Raw genomic sequence first — 21,436 nt, 5'->3', positions numbered from 1 at the left:
GATGATAAGAGCATTCATTTGTTGTCTTGCCTCCTAGGTCTACATTTAAAAACAAAAAAGACTATTAATTCATTATGAGATTAAATGGTTTTTTCATATTTGGAAAGCAGAACAGATATCGTACAAAAGAAGAAAGGACACATATATACTTGACCACTAGGTCAAAGGACATCAACCAAAAAAGAGTGAATCTGTATAATTAATCCCCACTATCATAAATTGGTTTAAACAAAAGTTATGTAAGAGAACTCATAAGTGATTGAAAGTAAAGTTCTACATTTCCTTCTCCTAGTAATAATAGCATTAATTTAAAAAATCTAGATCTCATCAGCAAGTCTATAACAATCATTTGGGGAAAATTACATATATTCCTTTTGACCATGCAAAAAACTTACTTTAAGACCCGATTTTATTTAACACTCCAGCACTAACTTCATACATATTACAGTATAGACAATGCATACATATTACAGTATGCCCTATTAAATGAGACGTAAATGGGCTGCAGGTTCTCCTTGGATTTTGTACCACTTGAGCGACCAAGAATAAGCTGTATATCATAGGAATTTGGGACAGGGCTTCCGGGACACAATAAACTAAAGGAATGAGCAACCCAAAAGATTACACCTTCAGCCTCCCAACAGCTTATTATTGCTAAGAGAAGTCCCACCCATGGTACATACACAGTCCTCCCACTCCCGGTGTCTCAGTTGCTGGAATAAAGGACAAAAAATGTATCTTTTCTAAGTAATTCTGTTTTCTGCTGCCAAGTCAAATAATATCTTGCTATCTGTCTGCCAAAAAGGATCTGCTACACTCTACTCACTCCCATTCTTCTCTCTATTCCATATTTTAGCTTCTATCCTCATGCCCTATTGCTACTTAGGTATAATAATTATATAATTTTAATTACATTATTATATACAGAGTTCAGATTTAAATACATAATTTTTAACAGAGTTCAGTTTTAGATTATCTTAATAATACTCAGCTGCTTCCTTTTTGTCCACTGTTCCTCGGTAGACCCCTCTGCTATCCCCTCCAAATTATCTTCGTCCTAGGAGACCACTTCACAACTTTAAAGTACTCTCTAAGTGAAAATGTAGTAAATTCATATGCTACAGAAAACTGACACAGTCAATAGCTTAAGTACATTTATGGAGATAAAGGATTCACCTCCAAATACACAGGCTTTTTTCCCTGTCTGCTAAACGCAGATCTAGAGGCAAGAGGAATGGAGAACAGATATCAAACTAGCTGGAAAGCCGCACAGAGCTGATAAGCACCTTGGAGAATGTAAAGTAGCTCAGATACTTATTTGTTTGCTTGAAACAGTCTTCCAAGCAGCTTCTTACTAATGCACACTTTTAACTCATTGCAACCAAACCAAAGTGGTTTCTTTTTAATAATAATAATAACCAACAGCAATGAACAACACGGCTCACCATCCTAACTCCCAGATGACCAACACCAAATACAGCACTGAAATCTGACTTTGGGAACATTTCAAATCACATCCTTGGCTGCTGGAAGTCAGAACAGTTCTATATCCTCCAAGAGAGTTGCACTGATTTTTATCACCTAAGAATCTGACTGTTGTAACACAATATACACAAAGGAAATCTAACCTTATATCAGATAACACGTTAACCAGCCCTTTGTTTTTCCCTCTGATATCCTGTCTCTTCAAGTGCTGCAAGCAATTAAGTGCCCACCACTTGTTTGAACAACCAAACCAAAATAATTACAAATGCATGTTACACTACAACAATTGCATATTAACAAAGGCTTGGGGCCAATTAATCATTACACCATCAATATCTAATCTGCATAAAAGTATTCTCTTTAAAGACTCCATGTTTGGGGTGACAGGGTTACCTCATTGATTATGTAAATTCCCCATCAAGCTTTGCAGAAGCAGTCAAAAGAAATAAAAAGGCTTGTCTGTTTCCAGCCACGCCAACATCCTACAGCTATGAGACAAGACAGCATTGGGGGAAAAGAAAGACAGACAGAAGAGGGAGGGAAGGAAGGGAAGGGAGGAAGAAAGGGAAGGAAGGGAAGGGAAGGGAGGAAGGAAGGAAGGAAGGCAGGCAGGCTTTCTCTGGAGGAATGCTGGCTTCTTAAATTAGGAATTTTCTCCTTGAATCTTATGAAGAATTGTCACGCTGTCTGTGGGCGACAATTATAATTGCAATATTTTTCCACTTGCACAACTGGACTGTGAATTGAATAGGCCATAAGCTCTAACCAGCTCTGCCTGGCTCTGCAGCAAAAGCCAAGGGGTCTGTTGTCCTGTCACTTACAACCCAGACACCCCAAAGACACGGTCATGGCACAGCTTGGTGTCACCAGTTAGCTGCTGCAACAAAGCAAAAGGAGCAAAGGACTGTCTGCTTCTGCTCATCCCTCCCGAACAGACATAAGGTATTCCTTGACTTTAGTTCTGGGTTGATGCAAGGAAGGAGGACTTGCCTCTTTTCCCAGGCCTGTGCATAATTGGGAACTACTCTATATTATTCTTTCCAGAATCTTTTTTCCTTCAGTGACTGAGAACTAACAGTCATGATATGAACAGGCCTCTTAAAGGTTAATTAAGCCCTTTCCTATGGTAAAAGAAAAGCACAGCAGGTAGATTTATCTTTCCCCAGAGTTAGAGGACAAGCCTCTAACATGAAAACAAAAAAAAAAGCCCTCATCTCTGAAAGCTAGGATTCACTGTGGGTACACGCTTTTAGTGTTGCAGTGTGGTGGACAGCAAGATATTAAACAGGTAGACCAGGTTTCACACTATCCAAAGTACACATATGTACAGAAGAGACCAACTATTTGGAAATTCAAAATAGCAAGAGTCCAAGCAAGGAGGCCACCGAGTAGGGAAAGCAGAAGACTTCCCATGACAAGTACTGCAAAAAAGCATCAGTGCAGCATATATTATACCTGCAACATACTTCATGCTCTATTCTCCGTGGAGAGCTTTTCAACACAAAATGGGGGACAAGGTGAAGAGAAGGGAGTTTAAAGTGCAAGTTGCACTCTCTGCTCCAAAAAGCACACTATGCTGATTCAAAAAACACATTTTCAAAAATGCCTGTGGGTAAATTTGAGCTGCCCACAGCTCCCCAAGGGCAGTCAAACTTGCTGTCGAGCCATTTATGTGGATTTCAGTCAAATTCTAATTTTAGTGTTCATTAAACATGGGTAATTCCCAAGCCAATCCCTGCATCACCTAGTATACATAATACCTCTACAATATAGGTCATCCTAGCTTAGAAAACATATACAGACATCAAAGTGCAACCATTTCATTATAAGTATTAACTTTATAAATAATTATGAACTTCTTAATTCTTTACAAGATGCTGTATAATCACAAATGTTTAAAAAACATTACAATAGGAAGGTGGTGGGTGGTTATGGTATATAGGTATATATATGTATATAACTCACACACACACATGTATTAGAGCAAGAAGAGAGGTCTAAATAGGCATGTCTTCTGCTTCCATCTACTTGAAGCAGAAGGAAGGATGTTTTCCTGAAATGTAGGCTGCTGAGGAGGAAGTCTGATCTCTGCTTCCACCAAAAGAAAGCCTCAAACCTGCTGTCCAAACAGGTGCTCTCAGCTTCTCCCCGTTCTCTACACAGCTCTTCTGCATGGGGAGGTCCTAACCAGTCAAGATTCTGGTTTCACGCTCCTTTGAGACAGGAGGGTTGAAGTAGGACATGGTTGCAAGGTTGAGAGCATCCTGCATCAAAGTTTAGTGCTCATGGAAGCTCTCAAGAGGGGTGCATGAAGTACAGCCGTATCCTTCCTTCCCCGTTCCCCTTACCGCCTCCAGCCCTATGACACCGATGCTGCAGGGCAGATGCTCACTCTGTGGGAGTACCAAAATGTAGAACTTCTTCTATGTGTCGCAAAGAAGCACGTGGTTTTACTTACCTTTTGGGTGCTGCAACTGAGGCATAGAGAGACTTGGGCTTTCAGAAGTTCCCTGGAACTTGAGTGACTGGACTGAGCCTTATTACTGGAGAGGGGATCATTCCATGTCTCTACAGAAATGAAGTAGAAAGGAGACACTTCAACACTGTGCTATATTAACTCATAAAATAATTAAAACTGAAAAATTACGTCAGACCAGACAAGTCTGACACACAAAGCAAGGAAGAAGTTGTAACACTGGAAGTAGGGACTGTACTGAAATGAACCCTACAAGAGGATACATTTCCCAAAGGACATGGATATATCATTTAGTATTAAACACTGCTATTTTATCAGAAGCATGGACATCTCTGGTAAACTTCAGAGAACTACAAAGATGCTGTCTTGAAGCCAGACATGGGCTGAGTTGGGAACAAATAGAGCTCAGAGCAATAATGAAACTCAGTCCGTTTTTTGACAACTTGAAAGGTGGCCCGACCAGCCAGGTGCCAGCGCAGCGCTGGTCTGAGCACCGGCGTGGCTCAGCAGCCCTGCTCTCAGCAGCTGGTCCTGCTGTGTCTCACCGAAGGAGGACTCTTGGTTGCTGGAGTCAGGCCTGACTGTGCACAGAGTTCAGAGTCACTCTGCACTGAGCGGTTGGTGCACACATACGGCCCAGCTGACTTCTTCAGATAGCCCCAAAGAAGCCTCCTCTAAAATAACTCTCCATAAGAATCATTTATTGTTTCATTTGAGCAACATCTGTTACTAATCTAATAGTAGCATTTTAAATATGCACCCTTGCACAGCATTAATGTGAGAAAGTGGATTAAATATAGTTTGACTGCTTGCATTTTAACAGCTCCATAGCTAATGTTGTTTATGGGCTGTTGGGTTTCTTTTTATTAATTTATATTGATTTTAAGTGCTCAAAAAAGCAAAGCGTGATAGAATGAGCTCAAGCCAGGCAAAGTACTGATCAGCAGTAGGCACACATCCCCACATAGCGCTGCCAGGGGAACTCATTTGCAGCGAGCAACACACCTGCTACTCTGCTGCCAGGTCCCCTAACATGAGCCTCTTTCTCAAGCCAAAGCATACGCTACTTTTCCACAAGGTGAGCCAGCAGCACCCTAGAGATCAAGTTGAGGTTACCCTGCTTCTCTCAGTCTTGGTCTAACCTAAGAGTGCTTTTAATTCTGCTTGCAAGAATTCAACATAGAAATATGCAGGTCTCCATCTGAGAACAAAACACAATGGCTATTGCAAGAATATGGCAGAAAATGAAAAAAACAGTGAATTCCTGGGCAAGGAGCTGCCCCTTCCATTCTGGACTGAGCAGGCAATGAACTAGTAGCAATTTGCACAGGAACTCCAGAGCTGCACAGTTCATGGCCTACTGCTTTCTATCACCTAGAAACAAACCCAGGCTTTCATTCCATCCCCTCCCTCCACTGCTTTTCCTCAGCTGGTCACTTATACAATTACACAACCATGCCATTCCTAGGCAATTCAGGGTAAATGAGGCTAATCGCTGCTGCTCAGTACAGCTGACTCTTATTCCTTTGCCAATTTTACTTAGGAAATTGCAATGGGATTGATTATTTGGGATGGGATTTCAACCCCTCACACTCCTTGCTAGGTCACATATCGTGGTTTATTTATATCTACCTCAGTCATCCTAAGGACAAGTGGAAATTTGTCAGTCACCATCCTAGGGCATTTGGGCGGAGTAAGAGTCAAGTCAAACGTAAAGGACGTCTTGAGGTTTCTTTCTGTCCTGGCCCTTCACTTGCCCTGGATCTGGCTGCTTTTGCGCAGTTATTGGCTAAACAAACCTCGCCACTTACAGTAGTACAAAGAATGTAAACAGAAAGTTGTGATTGATACTGAGAGCATTACTAATTAGCTCTGAAGGACACAATTAGGAAAGAGGGAGCCAGTGGGCAAAATGGAGGGAGAAGGAAAAGCAGCTATTTATCAATGCTAACAATGTATAAATAAAATAGATAATACAGAGGGGTGGAAAGAGCAAGACAACTGAAAACTACCGACACAAATGAGAAGGTAAGAATTGTAGAAAACTGATAAGAGAGGGAAAAGGATATAAGGGTCAGCAGAATTAACACCAATAAGAGGAATGTATTTTTAGTATGTTAAAAACATATGGAATCCTAAAAATGAAATGGAAAGATGCCAAGAAAGGCAGATACGTTCACTAACAGTAACAAGCTTTGTTCAGTGCTGCAAGAGGCAAAAACATTGGCAAATTGACAAATATTTGCACAATAGGACTTGCAAAGAGAAAAAAAAATGTGTAAGTTGGGCAAAGCTATATGTGTTGAAATGTCACCTTCCACACAAGAGGAGGCAGGCTGATTTTAAGCACCAATCCTCACATATGGTATGCAGTGATCTTTTCAGGCTGTAAAGCCTTTGCAGAATCACCCCTTCTTTATTAATCTGTATGGACCTACCACCATCCAAGTCATGTGCTAATGGGAATGCTATCAGTGCTATAAAAGAAATTTGAGCCAATGCTAACAGAACAGATGAAAAAATAAGTCTATTGGGAAATCCAGAGTATCTTTCCGATCCAGTTGTGTGATTACATATAGTTTATTCTGTCTCTTGGTTTTCCAGTTTGTAAAATGAGGAAAATAAACATTTCTATCTGTCAAGTTTCTCAAGTTAAGATATCATCTGAGATGCTCTAGGACTAGCACTTTAAGAGTGTTATGCACGATGCTATACATTATCTAAACCACCTTTCTCAGGGAAGAAAGATTTACCCATCACGTACAAGCACCACACACATTTCACAGCACTTCAAGGACAAAAAAGAGTAGGGAAAAAAAATCCATTGAGGCCATTTAGATTTCCCAGAAAAATCAAGAGAGAGTATGCCCCGCAGCTCCTGACTGTCAGTGGGAGCTGGGAACCTACATCCCTTTGAAAAGCTCAGCTTAAATATTTCTTGGTTTTGACCCAATAAATTCTGCAAAGAAATGAATAAATACCTCAGTTCAGTTCCTATCATCTCTGCTTCCCTCCCTTGCTGGCAGCCCAATACAGAATTCATTAAATTTCATTAAAATATACATCTGGTTCCTGCTTTTACAACAAGGCTATGAAATCTGCGGGTCTTTGCAGAGGAAAATCAGCAGTTCCCTGCTTAATATGGCCTTTCTGGCATATGAACACTAGACTGGAGTTAAAGATCCCCCTTACTCAGCTGACAGTCAGCGGTTTCCTCTGATACAAGCACTAGTTCAGCTAGAGATTGTGGAAGATCAAGGTTGGCTTAACGATGATGAAGTTTGCTCCTCTGGTACCTTCAGCACTAGAAAACTACAACTCCCATCAGACAACCTGGCAGTCGGGGTAGAAACAGATTAGATGTGAATGGGACCCAAAACATAATTTCATTCTAAAAGCCACAAACTCAAGAAGTCCAAGTGGAAACAAAATACTTCATTTGCTTTCCCAATGGAGGATGAATATTTTTGTGACAATAATGAAATTTCCTCTCAGAAAATTCCATAAATCATGTTCTCTATTAAAAAAAAAATATCAGAAGAATCTGTCATAGAAAGTCCCAGCGGTAACTGGATGCCTCGTGGGATGCTGCATGCACTTGCCTAGTCTGTATTCACTCTCAAACACACATAACTGAAGTGAATTGCATTAACACTGACAAACATTCCTTCTGGCAGTTCCAAAATACATCATTTTGATTTGGGAGAGATTCTGCTAGGAGAGGTTCATGGGGACTTGACGTTCCATCTCCAGGCTGCGAGGAAGGGATATACTTCTTCCTTTCTTCTTCTGAAACCGAATGGCTCAGGCTCTCATCTCAGATCTGGAAGATTCAGGTTTAACTCGCACCCTGCAAGAGTCACAGTAAAAACTCATCTTACAAGTGACTGCTAACTGCTGGACACTCCTGGGCTATGGTCTGTCAGAATCTCTTTTTTAATACCAATGAAATACCAACTACTTACTTGAAACAGCAAGTGTACAGTGCATAAAAGTGCACTGCGCTTTTATAAGGTGCATGTACAGATCCCACTTTAAAGTGAGGGTGAAATGCGATAACACTGAAATCACATTCGCCTTTGTTCCTGTAACGCAAAGTCAAGAAACTTCAAAAATCAGTCTTACCCTGAAAATGCAAAGATTACTATCACCTTTTTAAAAATAAGCATTCAGCCTTATTTGCCAAGGCTAAAAAATCCCCAACCCACCACAACCCCACTGTACACACACACACAGTGCCACCACCACCAAACCCCACTAACTTCTCCTTGGAATTAGAAAAAGGTCATGCCTTTGCTATCCCGATTCAAAAGTTTCTGTACCTTTACAGCGGCTATTTTCCACCTCCTGTGACCTTGAGAAGTGCTGTTCCCTCTGGGCATGCCAATAGTTGTAAAACAGGGAGTGCAGTAGGAAATGGATATGGATAGAGTGAAAGTGATTCTGTTGTCCTTTCACACACCCTCCGTGAGATGTTGAATGTGTTTGAATGTGATCCATCAAGACATTGATCCCTTGGGGAAGCGGAGATGTGTAAGGAAACTTCAAGTGTTTTCTAACCAGATCTACCTACAGGAGAATGTACTGAGCAGTACAGTAAGAAGATACATATATTATCGATAGTCCCATGACATGGGACAAGTCACAGCAGAGGTGAGGGGAAATCAGATGTGTTTGGGGCCCTGGAGGTTATACATTCACTCAAAACAATTTCTCCTTGAAAAGTAACGAGCAAACTGCTCTCTGTTGTGGTCTCTTCAGCTATCCTGTGTTAAACTCAGCTGCAGGAAAAAGGGAATGCAAGATTGAACAATACATTTTAATATAACATTTTACAGGAAACACTGCAGAGATGGTATTTTATTTTAAAGCTGCCAAACTTCATAATTAAAAGAAAAATGTATGATTAACTATAAGAATTTTCTGCTTATGTTTAAGACCCAAAGAATTAAATCAAAATCCTTAAAAGCCATTGCTAAATGAAGGAAACGCACGAGCTGGCCCTAGCAGTGAAGTCTGTCACCAACGCAGCCTTTATCCAGCTTAAGCCACTTCATTCTTTGATCAGAAAAGAGTGGCTTGAGTGGGTTTATTTTAGAAGGCTGGCAACTGTCTCAGCTAGGACAGCTGCATGCTCAGAGTTCGTCTCAGGAGTAATCCCGCTTTCCCTTCCCCCTTTTTCCAAACCCCAGGGCCTGATCTTGCAGAGGGTCCTGCCAAGTACCAGGAGTTACTTTCCGGTCAGCAGGGCTAAGCACAGCAGCGGACATCACACGCTGCTGGCTAGCTCAGAAGTTCACTGCGAGAAGTGGCATATGGGAAAATGAAAGAGGTCTACAATTTCCCTCGTTTAGTCCAGTCCTCACCTCCCAGGACCCACCATGAGATGCCTACTTCAGGACATGTGGCCTCTGAATCTAGGAAGATGCTGGAGAAAGCACCTTCCAAAGGCACTGCCTCAGCTGCATGATGTAGCTTTGCTCTTGCTCTCGAATCGTGCATACCTGGCCCATCCTCAGACCAGCTGCACGTGGCTCCCGTGAGGCCAGAGCTGGCGAAAGCCACTGCTGCCACACTGGCAGCACAAGATCCAGAGCAATAAAAGGTCAAAAGAGTAAGATTCTCACTTGACGCTAGGTCAGGTTAAGGCTCAGCAATCCATTCCAGTAGCACGCAATATCTCAGAGCGTAGCCTTAAATGGATTCGCCAGAGCACTGAGTAAGGTGCAGAATCAGACTTAAAAGTTACTAATTGCATTACAGGGCCAAGGACTGAAGCCTCCTAAAGCCTGCTTTCACCTTGATCCACAGTGATCTGCCCTGTGGACTGGGGGGAATGAGAGGAGCCCTAGCATTTTACCCATAGACATCAATAGCAAACCCCTTCCGATCTTAATGGTGACAGATTAGGACATCTCTACCTAGGAAGAAGTACTTGCATGATCACACTGTGTTCAGCTTTTCTTTTTAAGGAGGGATTTATTGAATGTGAACTAAACATCCTGCATAGATGCTTTGTGTGTTTATTTTCACAAGGCTTGACTTTTTGCAGTGGTTGCTATTGTTGGTGATACAGGTCTTCAGTGATGGCATTTTGGATTTAATTCAGATCTAAGTTTGATTGGCTAATCAATCAGTTAGGTTTCTAAAGAATCCAGAGACCAATGGAGCCCCTCACCATGAAAAATGTGACACTGCTCTTTGATTACCAGCTGGGATCTCCAAGCTCTTTTGGCCTACAAAGCGACAGTCTTTCAAAATATACAGCAACTAATATTTCATTTCAGCTGGCAGAGCTCCATAAAATGGTTTGGACCTTACAGTGCACTTAAACCCTTTGATAAACAGACAGTATAGATTGAGCAGATGGTGGTTCAGGAGTTCAAAATACTCAGGTTTCCAGCTGAACATACAATAACCTGTAGGCAGAGCAGAATAACATCTGAACAGGTTGGAACTATATTTGGGATGGTCTGTTGTACTTGTTAAATGCTCAGGGAGAGCTGGTCTGAAACAGGAACATGGGATTGGTTGGGATAAGCTATTTCTATGGGAGAAAGCATCCAGTCCTCCATGGTCACGGGCAGCCACATCGTTGTGTAGCCCTTTTTACAAGCCAGCCTAGTTCCATCACGATGGCAGTTGGCTGATGTACCCTCATCACTTCATTTCGAAGGCTGTATGTGAGTCTAATTGCTTAAAGGGACAAATACAGACATTTAATCAACCTTTTAAGAGTATTTACAATGAAACTGAAGCTTTAATCTATCCTCTTTACCTTTCAAAAGGAGACGTCTGTGGCAAGAGAGGTCACAGTCGTGTGTAAGAAAGCCAAGAGCAGGCTGGCCTTTGAGATGAAGTGCAAAGATAGAAAAGAAGCCAAATTCTGCAGGCTGCCACTGCTGGTGTCCACGGAGTGAGCCATGGCTCCCCACAGAGCCTACAACTCCATAGCTTCCAAGAGGACAAAGTTCAAATGCATTTCACATCGGTGAGAGGTCTGCAAGACTCACCCCAAGCACACTCCCCCAGTGTTTTCCCTTTCCCGGATATAAACGATCTCTTGGAAAACATGACTGGCTGGGCAAAAAAAGGAGGTGCTGAGCTAGCCATTCCTGTGTGCGAGTCACATTTTCCTCCTGGGATTCTGGTGCCCCAGACCAAGCTTCTCCTGCAGGAAACTGCCAAGTGTAGCTCCAGGAGCTGCCAATTTCCAACTAGAAGAGCTGAAAACCTTGCAGAAGGCTGATGTGGTAGGTTGATCTTAGCTGGACCCCAGGTACCACTAAGCCACTCTATCACACCCCTCCTCTGCGGGGGGGGGGAGAAAATGAGTTGGAAAAAACCCTATTGGGTCAAGAGAAAGGCAAGCAAAAGCAAAGGCTGTGCACGGAAGCAGAAGGAAAACAAAAATTTTGTTCTCTACTTCCCATCAGCAGGTGATGTCCAGCCACTTCCCAGGACTCAGGGATTCAGCACGGGTAGCAGTTGCTCCGGAAGACAAATGTCATCAATAATGAATGCACCCCCTTCCTCCTTCTTTCTCTTAGCTTTTATTGCTGACCAGACATCATAAGGTACGGAATATCCCTTTGGTCCATTGGGGTCAGCTGTCCTGGCTATGTCTCCTCCCAAGACCTTGCCCACCCCCAGCCTACTGGTGCGGGGGACAATGTTGGAAAGACAGCCTTGGTGCTGTGGGAGCCCTGCTCACCAGTGCCATAACACTGCTGTGGTTGTCAACCCCTTTCTGGCTACCAATAAAAAGCACAGCACTGTGAGGGCTGCTATGGGGAAAATTAACTCCATCTCAGCCAGACCAAATACAGCTGGACAATTTGATTCTACAGTCCCTCACTTTCTTGAGTTGTCTTAAGTCGATGGATCTGCTTACCTGGGTCCATATTGGTTACAGGAAGAAAGAATACCAATGCTGGATGTAACTTAGTGACAGCAGTTGCAAATGAGAAGGAAAACAAAGACCTTCTCGTATGCCAAATATTAAACCTTCCATTTGCATGAATACTTTTCCTCCTTACAGAGCTGGATTTTGACTAGCAGTTATAGTGCTCAACAGAAAAGCAGGAATTCTGGCACCCCATCACCATAATATAAAAAATATTAACTCAGGCTTAGTAACTGTACAATTTCCTGGTGTTCTTTTAAAAATGGGGAGGAAGAAGAGGATCTATGTCAAACATGCACATCTAATGAGTCCCATGACCTGATCTGGAAAAGACTCATGAGGATCCTGAAAAAAGCCAGACCTCAGGCACAGTACAGCGATCTGCTCCTTAGAGTTGAATTTGAAGGCATCCAGTAAGGCGTCCCCAAATAAATGCCAAATCATTCGTTACTTCTGAAAACAGACGCTTTCCATGATATTCTGGCATCTCTCACACATCTGATATTCTCAATTAATTAAGACCTCAGTGAAGCCTAGAACATCAGCATCTAATGGCTGATGCATAAGTACCAGTGGTCTGGTCCTGTCTCTGCTAGAGCTCAGGCCATCAGCCTAAGCCGGAATATTGGAATGAGCCTTTGATAAATAAAAACTTATTGTTTCCAGTAGTCCTTCTTTCTCTCCTTAAATGAGCTAATATGAAAGACAGGCTTTTTGTTTTCTCTACTTAACAAAAAAAAAAAAAAAAAAAGGCCAGGAAAATGAATGTTTCCAGAAATTAAATGGCAAGTTGTGTTATTTTTAGGGGGTTAGATGACAGGAGGCATCATATTTGAAAGTACTCACTTGATCAAAGAGCCCTAAAAGGATTCAGCAGCACTGAGAACTATATATCAAATAGGATTATGACAGAATTAAGGGACTGAGCCATTTATAACTTAGGGCAGTCTCCCTCTTTGAAGCCTGCCTTGGTAATTGATCCATTTTTCTATAAACCAGAACCATAGCATTGCATTAAAAATCTGTATCTATTCCAAAACTATTAGCTTTGTACAAGATAATCAGGGGAAAAGGTAACATTTGTATTTGACACTAGAATTTTCACTTGTGAAAGAAAATAGTCGTGACACCTAAATAGAGAGAACATTTTTCTATCAGTATTACCATGTCCAACAAATTCTCTTCTGCTGCATGTCAAAGCACCAGTTGTGCATTATGGAAACATAAATCACAGAATAGAAGTGGAAACTATTGTTTTGCGTTACACAAATTGAAAAGGACATGAATGCATCAGTGGCATTTGTTTAAGTTCTTGGGACATCCAAGTAGTGCCGAGAGGAAATCTAAAGATACACACAAATGAGTCCAGATGCTCTTACTCATGCAAGTTGTCCTTGCTTGTGGGAACACTCTCCTCAGGAGAAATCCTGGCCCTGTTCAAGCCAAGAGCAAAACTCCCAAGAGCATCACCAGCACCTACAGATGTCAGTGGACTGCATGAAACAGTGGCTCCTTGTTTGGCATTAAGGTATCCCTATACTTGCTAATTTATTAGACGCATTAGTACAACTGTAGAGAAGGAATAATTCCAAGCTGCAGCCTCCAAAACCCATCACACTTATTAAAGCACTTTGTTCAGTCAAGTCTCAGTTTTAGTGATCTGAGCGGGCGAAAGTACTGCCATGTGTCTGCCTCATCCTACAGCAGAGAGATCCTATCTTTTCAGATGATGCAGATATAAATAGGACCAATGTTAGCATGTCTGAAATTCAGAGAATATTTTCACCACCTAATATAGCTGCTAGAAAAAAGTTAATAGCCTAACTTGTTCAGGCACTTTGGTTTATCCTCTGGTGGCACTGGCCTCCCCTCGTTGACTGTAACAGGAACCTCATAAACCAAAGTTCAGAGTTAGCAACAAATACCCACCCCTTTCCCTCTGCACGTGGCTTCATCTTAGGAAGTCAACACTGCAATTAAATCCATGACGCTGTCTAGATACACGTCTATGTATACACACATATAAACATGTAAGACAGAACTACACAGCTCCTTTACTGAATTATACATTCACTTAAATTCATATTCACTTAAATGTTCACTTTTATTAATGAATCCCCTTTATTTAGCCCATGATGTAGGGCTTTAGCTAAAGGAAGCAGAGGTTGTGCTGGAGGAGTATATTCCCTCCTGGTGTTAAGAGAAGGTGTGCCTGGCAAATTCTTAGCTGCTTCTACACATATATTTTATGCATGCACACACATATGCACACACACAGAGATGGAAGAACCTTTAATATAAATGTTCCTGTGAGGTGGCAAGGATATATGTAGATTAATTGATAGATTAATGGCAACTGCAGATTATCTGCAGGCTTAGACCCCACCTTTTCCATATTAAACTGTAGTATACTATTTTCAGAGTTAAACTGCTCACCCACCATCAAAGATTGTAAGAGGTTTTTTTATCTCTGATTTAAATAGATTCAGAAACAAGGTGTTAGGCGACAGCTAAGAATCTACCTGGTGTGTATCCAGACTGAGATGGGGCATTTCACAACAGGCAAAAACTTGTCTCATTCTCCAGATCCTCTTCCATAATAAAATGCTCTAGCTCTTGCTTTTGAGGTGAGGAAAAAATACACATACGCACTTTAAATATATTTAAATATGAGGAATTCTGTGACTCCTCTGATGGATTAAATATTCCCATTTTGAAAAATAAAAATGAAACTTTGAATCTGAATACTCCTTCTACACATTTCTAATGTTGGAAAAAATGGAGGCTTTTGCTCAAAAACCATGAAAAATTGTAAGCTTTCTTAATCTGTGTCTACTTATTATTCACTTGGGTTCCCAGCCAAATTCATCCTGGAAGTCAGCAAAACCCACTCAACTTCATAGACTCACCCTGCAAATGAGTTTTTCACTCCTGCCGACTCCAGGGGTAAGCAAACACCATTTGACCTTGTATTGATTTCTTTCATTAACTTCCCATTTAAGCCCCATTCTGAGGGGTTTTTATTGGGATATATGAGATTGATGGCATTCGTGCAGGCCCTTTACAGAGGGTTGGATTTCTCCCTTACCGCATGCTACCACGCAAAATTATGAAAACAATCCGTTCTTAACCATTCACTTCAGTCCCAATTACCATACGCTCCATCACAGCCAGCCGAGTTACGCAGGCAGATCCAATCTCCAGCAGAATCAGTCTAAACTTTGCATTACATGTCGTCCATGTTCCTCCCATTTAAAAATATTTACATAAGCTTAGATTTCAGCAGCATTTACAGTTACAAAATAGCAATTTCTGTCAGGACAGTTCATCCCAAATCATGAAATGCTGTTCAAAATGTCACTGAAATTGTATGGCAAAGGTTAGTTTGCTAATTCTGTGTTCCGCTTGTTTCTTCTAAAATCAAATGAAACTTGACTTGTTTGTTTAGTTATTTTGCAAGAAAGCTTTGAAAATGACACTAACTCTTAAGGGGAAAAACCAAGGCTTGGTTTAACTTTTTCTAAACTTCTTACCTCAAAGCTTAAGATAGCAGAACTGGTTCCCACCGTGTGAGTGCAGGTCCACTAACCCTAAACCTGAAACACTGTGTGGAACCGAGCTGGACAACTGGTTCCCATGTTAGACCACGCACAGCATCTGCAGCCAGGGATGCTGAGACACTGCATGCAGACACAGTAGCAGGCCTCCCCCTCCGCTTCTCCAGCGCAAGATGAGATTTAAGGGGAAATCCCAGGCCCAGAAAATAATAAATGAGAGGTCTGCCTTTGACTTCAGTGAACTCGGTGATAAGTCTCTTGAGTGAGATTAGCCCATGTCTAATGGGCCAGCGTTAAGTTTTGTGCGCTGATATTCACCAGGAGCAGCATGAAACTGTGAGCCATTGCAGGGGTCTGATTCAGAGGGAAAGCTGATGCAAACTGCAGGGAAATGTTGTTATTACACTACACACAATTAAACTATCACCCAGAGACTCCAATTAACAGTATAGTCTCATTGTACAGTCTTGGCTTCAAAGGGAGTTTGATTTAAATAGACAAGGCAGGTAACTGAAGCCTTAGGATATACACTGTACAACTGAGAAATGAGGCAAAAGTAATTAAGTGACTTGACCAGGATCATACAGGAAATCTTTGGCTGAGCCAGCCCCTGATTCCCATTATGCTTAGCCCTTGCCTGCAGCCATAATTACAGCAGCATTCTTCTGCTCTGACCTCAGCCTAGCTGCAAGTGCACGCACACGTCAAAGACATGGCTCCAGTCCCTTCACCCCTGCAAACCCTGCTCCACAGCGCTAGTCAGGCATGAATGAGTCCCAAGAAAGGGGAAAAATGGCTTTCAAGTGTGTCTCCACACCCGCCGTTGTTTATCTACAAGCCCATGTGCCTCTACACCCCAGTGCAGGCAGACAATCCGCCCCAGCTAACATCAAGCAGCTCTGGGTCCCGTACCCAGACCGGCCAGGGCTTCAGCAGCCATAAACTAATCTGACAGTTTTAGTGTGTTGAAAACACTGTGTTTTATACGGAATAGATCCAAGAAGACATGATTTTTATTTTTTTTTGCATTTATTTAGTGATTACATTTTCATGGGAAGTCTACTAAAAATTATTAGCGGTGGTTTGGATAAATGCAGCCTTGAAAATATTAACTGACACTTGGAGCTGCCAGCATTGCAAATGATCAGGACCTGCTGTAATTTCAAGAAAAAAAAAGGAATAAAATGAGGAATTTCAATAAGTTTTAGTTTTTCTTTTAAAAATTACATTCAAATATACCTGACATATTTCTTGCCCCAGTTTCATCTTCTGATGTTGTCTGTAAGGATGCCAAATAAACTTAATTGAAGGACAGAAAAACTTTTCTCCCTTTTCTCTCTTCCTTTCTGTAAGTGCTACCAGAGGAAAAGCTCTGCAGTAAAGCTTATTGTTAAAATTAATATGAAACAGTCCACTCTCAAATCTGGGAGTGCCAGACCATCAGCTACTGGAAACTGTCATAGTTCCACTAGCACTTAGTGCAGCTGAGCTCTTCCCCAAACCCTCTGAAAGATACAACAAAACCAGACCTGCCAATAGGCCAGTAGTCATGTGGAGAACATGCCTATACAAATAGCACAGGCACAGTACCTCTCAGTTCCTCTCTCTCTTTCCTTTTTCTTACTGATTTTTATAACAACCAATAGGATACGAGTCCCTGGATCAGCAAGTTGACAGAGATCCACCAACGGATAACTGTTTTTAGCTTGTTACCTCCTGGTAGCCCAGTATGAATTAATTCACAAATTACTACTTCTGATACCGTTGACTGAAACAGAAGCATGTCGTCTTGTGTGGGGATCTCCATACCTTTTTATTTCAGACAATACCTCCTCTCTTGGTGAGCATTCACTAGAAAATGAAGTCCTGTTAACTGGCAGGATGTTCCACGCAGTTTTATTCCCAGGTAGTCAGGAAGAGAGAAGCTTTGCAACATGTCAACCAACTGCGAAGAAGCAGTACTGGGTTAACCACGATAATCTAAGACCATAATATATCTTCTCCCCGCATCTCCACTGACACAAAACTATGTTCAAAACTGCAGCTGACAACATCTCCTCCAGGCTGGGCTTGAACACACACTAATTTGCTCGAGTTAGTGAGTAGTAGGGAAACAGAGAGAAGGTTTTTGCCCAAGCTCTTCCCATTGAGCTACAAGTTCCCGTACATCCCTCCTCTTTGGGCTGTGCAAACTTCAGCACATATGGAGGCTGTTGAGCACCTCACCCACGATTGCATAAATCAGTTACGATCTCAGGTCTGGAAATCTGAGCACACAGTATCACGCATTCAGCTTCCCCAGGCCTATGAGCACAGGTGTAGTTATCTGTAACCGTAAGAAAAAATATACAGATCAAAAATACACATATCAAGGATTTACATTAAGAAGGCAAACCACCTAGGAGATGCATTACATTTTTTTAAGCGACTAAGTCATTATGAATGAAAGGCAAAGACTGCAGATTAATTATCCAACTTGCTCTTCCACTGCTGCTTAGCAAGATTACGACTGTGACTCTCGCAGAAAGGGGACACTGCAGTATAATTGTCTTAAAAGCTCTCTGTAGCTTAGTGAGATTTAGCCTGTTAGTGTGATAAATCTGCACCAAACAGAAGCAGAGAAGGCACCAGCAGAGCTCAGGTAGCGTGTGCTGCCTCACCACCTTTTCTGAGGTGCTGTCAGTGTGCAACGGGGCTAAGACGGAGAGATCCTACGGTGATATTAATTCTGCATGTTGAAGGCAAAGCCAGCCTGACTGATTACGTTGCTGATTTAACCTTAGCATTCAGACTTAGCATATTTCAGGGCTATCCTTTACTCAAGCTTCTGAACACAGGAACTGCATAAAAATGTTCACATTTTCTTAGCAGGCAATTTTCCTAAGATTTATAGTGACATTACAGTTTGTTTATTGATTGATTCATAACGGAACGGAAATTAACACACTGCTTCCCCCCCACCTATGCCCAGGCCAGGCTAATACTTTGACATGCCATCAGGTGAGCTGAAAGCATAAATTCCTTCAAAACTGAAAACAAGCCATATTGGCTCTGAACTTTTTAGATTAAAATTATTTGCAAAGGAACAACTCCTGAATTTTTTTTGGAGACAGATATTTAATGCTTTCTGATTCCACTGAGTGTCAGAGAAGAGACTATCATTTCCTCCCTGAAACCCCAGCCACTTCTGTGCTTCTGGGTGTTGTTCGAAAAAAAAGCATGGCTTTTTATTTTGTTTTAGTACACTCCTGCCATTAGGAGCCTTTCATAATTGCCATGAACTCCCTGAAATCAGTTGTTTCTACAATTAGTGACTGATTACACACAGCACTAAACATTGCAGGCAACAGTTCATTAACTCCTGGTATCAGACAGTATGAAAGACTCAGGTTTAATTCAATCAGCTTCGTCCACAGAACTGCACAAGCAGCTCGTTGTGGGGGTTCGTGTGTGTGTGTTGGTGCACGTGCAGAAATATTCCTGAACTTTAAGAAAGCTCCCAATCCTGACCTGAATTAAATGTACCTGGCTTTATAGGCAGCCTAACCAAACCGTCAGATCTGGATGGCATGAAACACTTCAGATGAATCCTCCAAAATCAGACACGGATTCTGCAGCTGTGGTAGATCTGAGGGTTTCTCTGCAGACCAGCTATGCCACCTGTTTTACATTTGCATGTAAAAAGCCAACTGAGGGCTAAGGGTCAAACATTTTTCTAAGAGGAATTATTTCACAGCTTTGCTTTTTGAATAAGAACATCAATTAGAAATATAAGTAATCCAGGTAGGGCAGCTGAGAAAAGTACACTAGCTGTACATCTCCTCTAGATTATAATCCGGATTCATCACGTAATGGCATATGATTTATAACATATAACCTCTGCTACCAACTTGGGGAGCAGAGGAAATCTCTGTATCCACATAGCCTTTCAGTTATCGACCCGGGTGTTAGTAGGTCCAAAAAAGATAGCGACAGCCACTGGTAAAAAAAGCAATCGAACAACATTCATTGACAGAATTCACCGGTCCCCATGGACTGACTGCAATTGGCAGCAACTTCTCAGTTTCAATGTCCAAATATAGTACAGTAATCACAGAGCTGATGCATCCGCTGTCCAGTCTGCACTTATCAGCAAATTTTTTTTTCTTTTCTTTTTTACCATGGAGATTAAAAGTCTAATACCAGAGAGGAGTTCAGTGGTAGAAATAAAAGAAGGAAGAATAATACAAACAATAGTCAGGAAGATTTTGTTTTTAAAGAACAGAAAAAAAATGCCTTGTTTAAGCACCCTGAAGTCAGAGAAAAAAATCCCATTGACCTCTCAGGGGCTTAAATCAGGTTCTTAAAGATGTAACTAAATGCCCCAGGAAATGTTTCAAATCATTTATGATATGATCTTTTCCCAACAAGAGCTTTAGCAAAAAAAAGCTTGTGTGTTGTCTAGGTAGAACTCTGTTATTCTGGCTGCAAATCAAACGTCATCTTCAAAAGTCCTAAGGAGCCTCTCTCAGGCTGCATTGAGTTACTACAGATGCCTCTTTATCCAGAATAAAATCACAGTAAGAAGCTTGTTCACCGTACAACTCAATACAGTCTTCCAAGAGCAAGACTTCATGTTGATCAGTCTTTAAGACCTTGATATTGTACACTGTCCAAATGTGAGTCCTTCCAAGGCCCAAGGGAAACCTCAGACCCACTTATAAGTAGTAATAAACCACCTATTAAGTATGTGGTGTGGATGAGAAGTGTGATATCAAATGTCTTTCATACAAGGATCTGGACTATAAATCCACAGATGTGAAAGTTAGTCCGGCTCTTATCATTCTCTTGGCATGAACAGTCCCATTTCATGCGTCACATACCATGGAGCCAGAACTCAAACAAAATGCTTTCAATTCTAAGTCAAGTAATAAACAGGGGGAAAATCTTGTAAACCCAGTAGTTTTCTCTCTACTACCTCTCACATGCATGAGAACAATTCTTTTGCAGTACACACAGGCTCCTCTCCACTGTATGCTCTTCTGCTGCCTGCCCAACCATTGATCAGTAATGAGGAAAAAAAGCAGCACTGCAGGATTTCCACTTTCCAGTAAAAGACGTTCAAATGAACGAATCCCAAAACATCAAGTAGAGACAAAAATAGGTAACACTTTAACAGGGCTGTCATGTTTGTCTGTGGGAGTACTTCTTCAGTGTGCATGGAAGACAGGTTGTTAGGTTATTCTAAACCAGTGCCATGACATACACATAATTAAAAGTCCTGTTGCCTCTAAAGTGGCTGTTGAGAAATTAAAGAAGTCATGGACTTCTTAAATTCCTCAGCAAAATCCTTGTGACCAAAGTAACTTCTCAGAAAGTAGCTAACGTGATATGGAAGAAAGAAGAGAGGCTTTTGGTTCCAAAATGAGGAAATGGGGAGAAAGTAAAGAGTTTCAGAAGTCCATGCTTTTAAACACTTGGATTTGTTATGAATTTATCCTTAGACTTTAATTCCCTGTCTTCCCAATATTTTCTCTCTCTTTTTTTTTTTTTTTTTTTAAACTGTCACTCCAGAAGTAACAGGCACCCAAAAGAGAGATAAAAGTAAATTTCAGATTGAGAAACTGTGTTGGGATTTATCATATGGAAGCTGTAGAAATGGAAACGCATTTTCCAGCCTTTTTACCAGCTACAGCCTCCTATATAACCACAATCGCCTGGTAAACCTGGATGTACATTATTATAAAGCCTTCTCCAACTCATCCAAGGCTGTAAACCATGGTTAGCAATTAAAACTCTCACTGCAGTTTCATATTGCTTCCCATGTAAGCAGAGGGTAGACGACCTCATTAAGAATGCACATGACCTCTGGCTGAATGCGGAGCTGCCACATGCTGCAGAGGAAGATGCAGACACGGTTAGATTTCTGCTTCCGTCCCGATCTTTAAACGTTGGCTACTGTTGCTTTAAATATTTATAGCGGATGCAGGAAGTGTGGCTTGAATGTAATGGAAGGGGAGAGATGGTGAGAAA

The 21,436-nt window shown here is 41.5% G+C and overlaps 1 long non-coding RNA gene across 1 annotated transcript in view; it reads right to left on the bottom strand.

Moving 5' to 3' along the window:
- LOC142060733 (uncharacterized) overlaps positions 1-21,436 on the bottom strand; it is a 176,988-nt gene that overhangs the window by 57,628 nt on the left and 97,924 nt on the right. The window contains exon 2 of the long non-coding RNA XR_012661896.1: positions 3,944-4,053. This is a non-coding gene — a long non-coding RNA (uncharacterized LOC142060733). The remainder of the gene's footprint in view (positions 1-3,943; positions 4,054-21,436) is intronic.

This window comes from Phalacrocorax aristotelis, chromosome 8 (assembly GCF_949628215.1).
Source record: "Phalacrocorax aristotelis chromosome 8, bGulAri2.1, whole genome shotgun sequence".
Taxonomy (NCBI): domain Eukaryota; kingdom Metazoa; phylum Chordata; class Aves; order Suliformes; family Phalacrocoracidae; genus Phalacrocorax; species Phalacrocorax aristotelis.
This window is presented reverse-complemented; position numbering and strand designations above follow the sequence as displayed.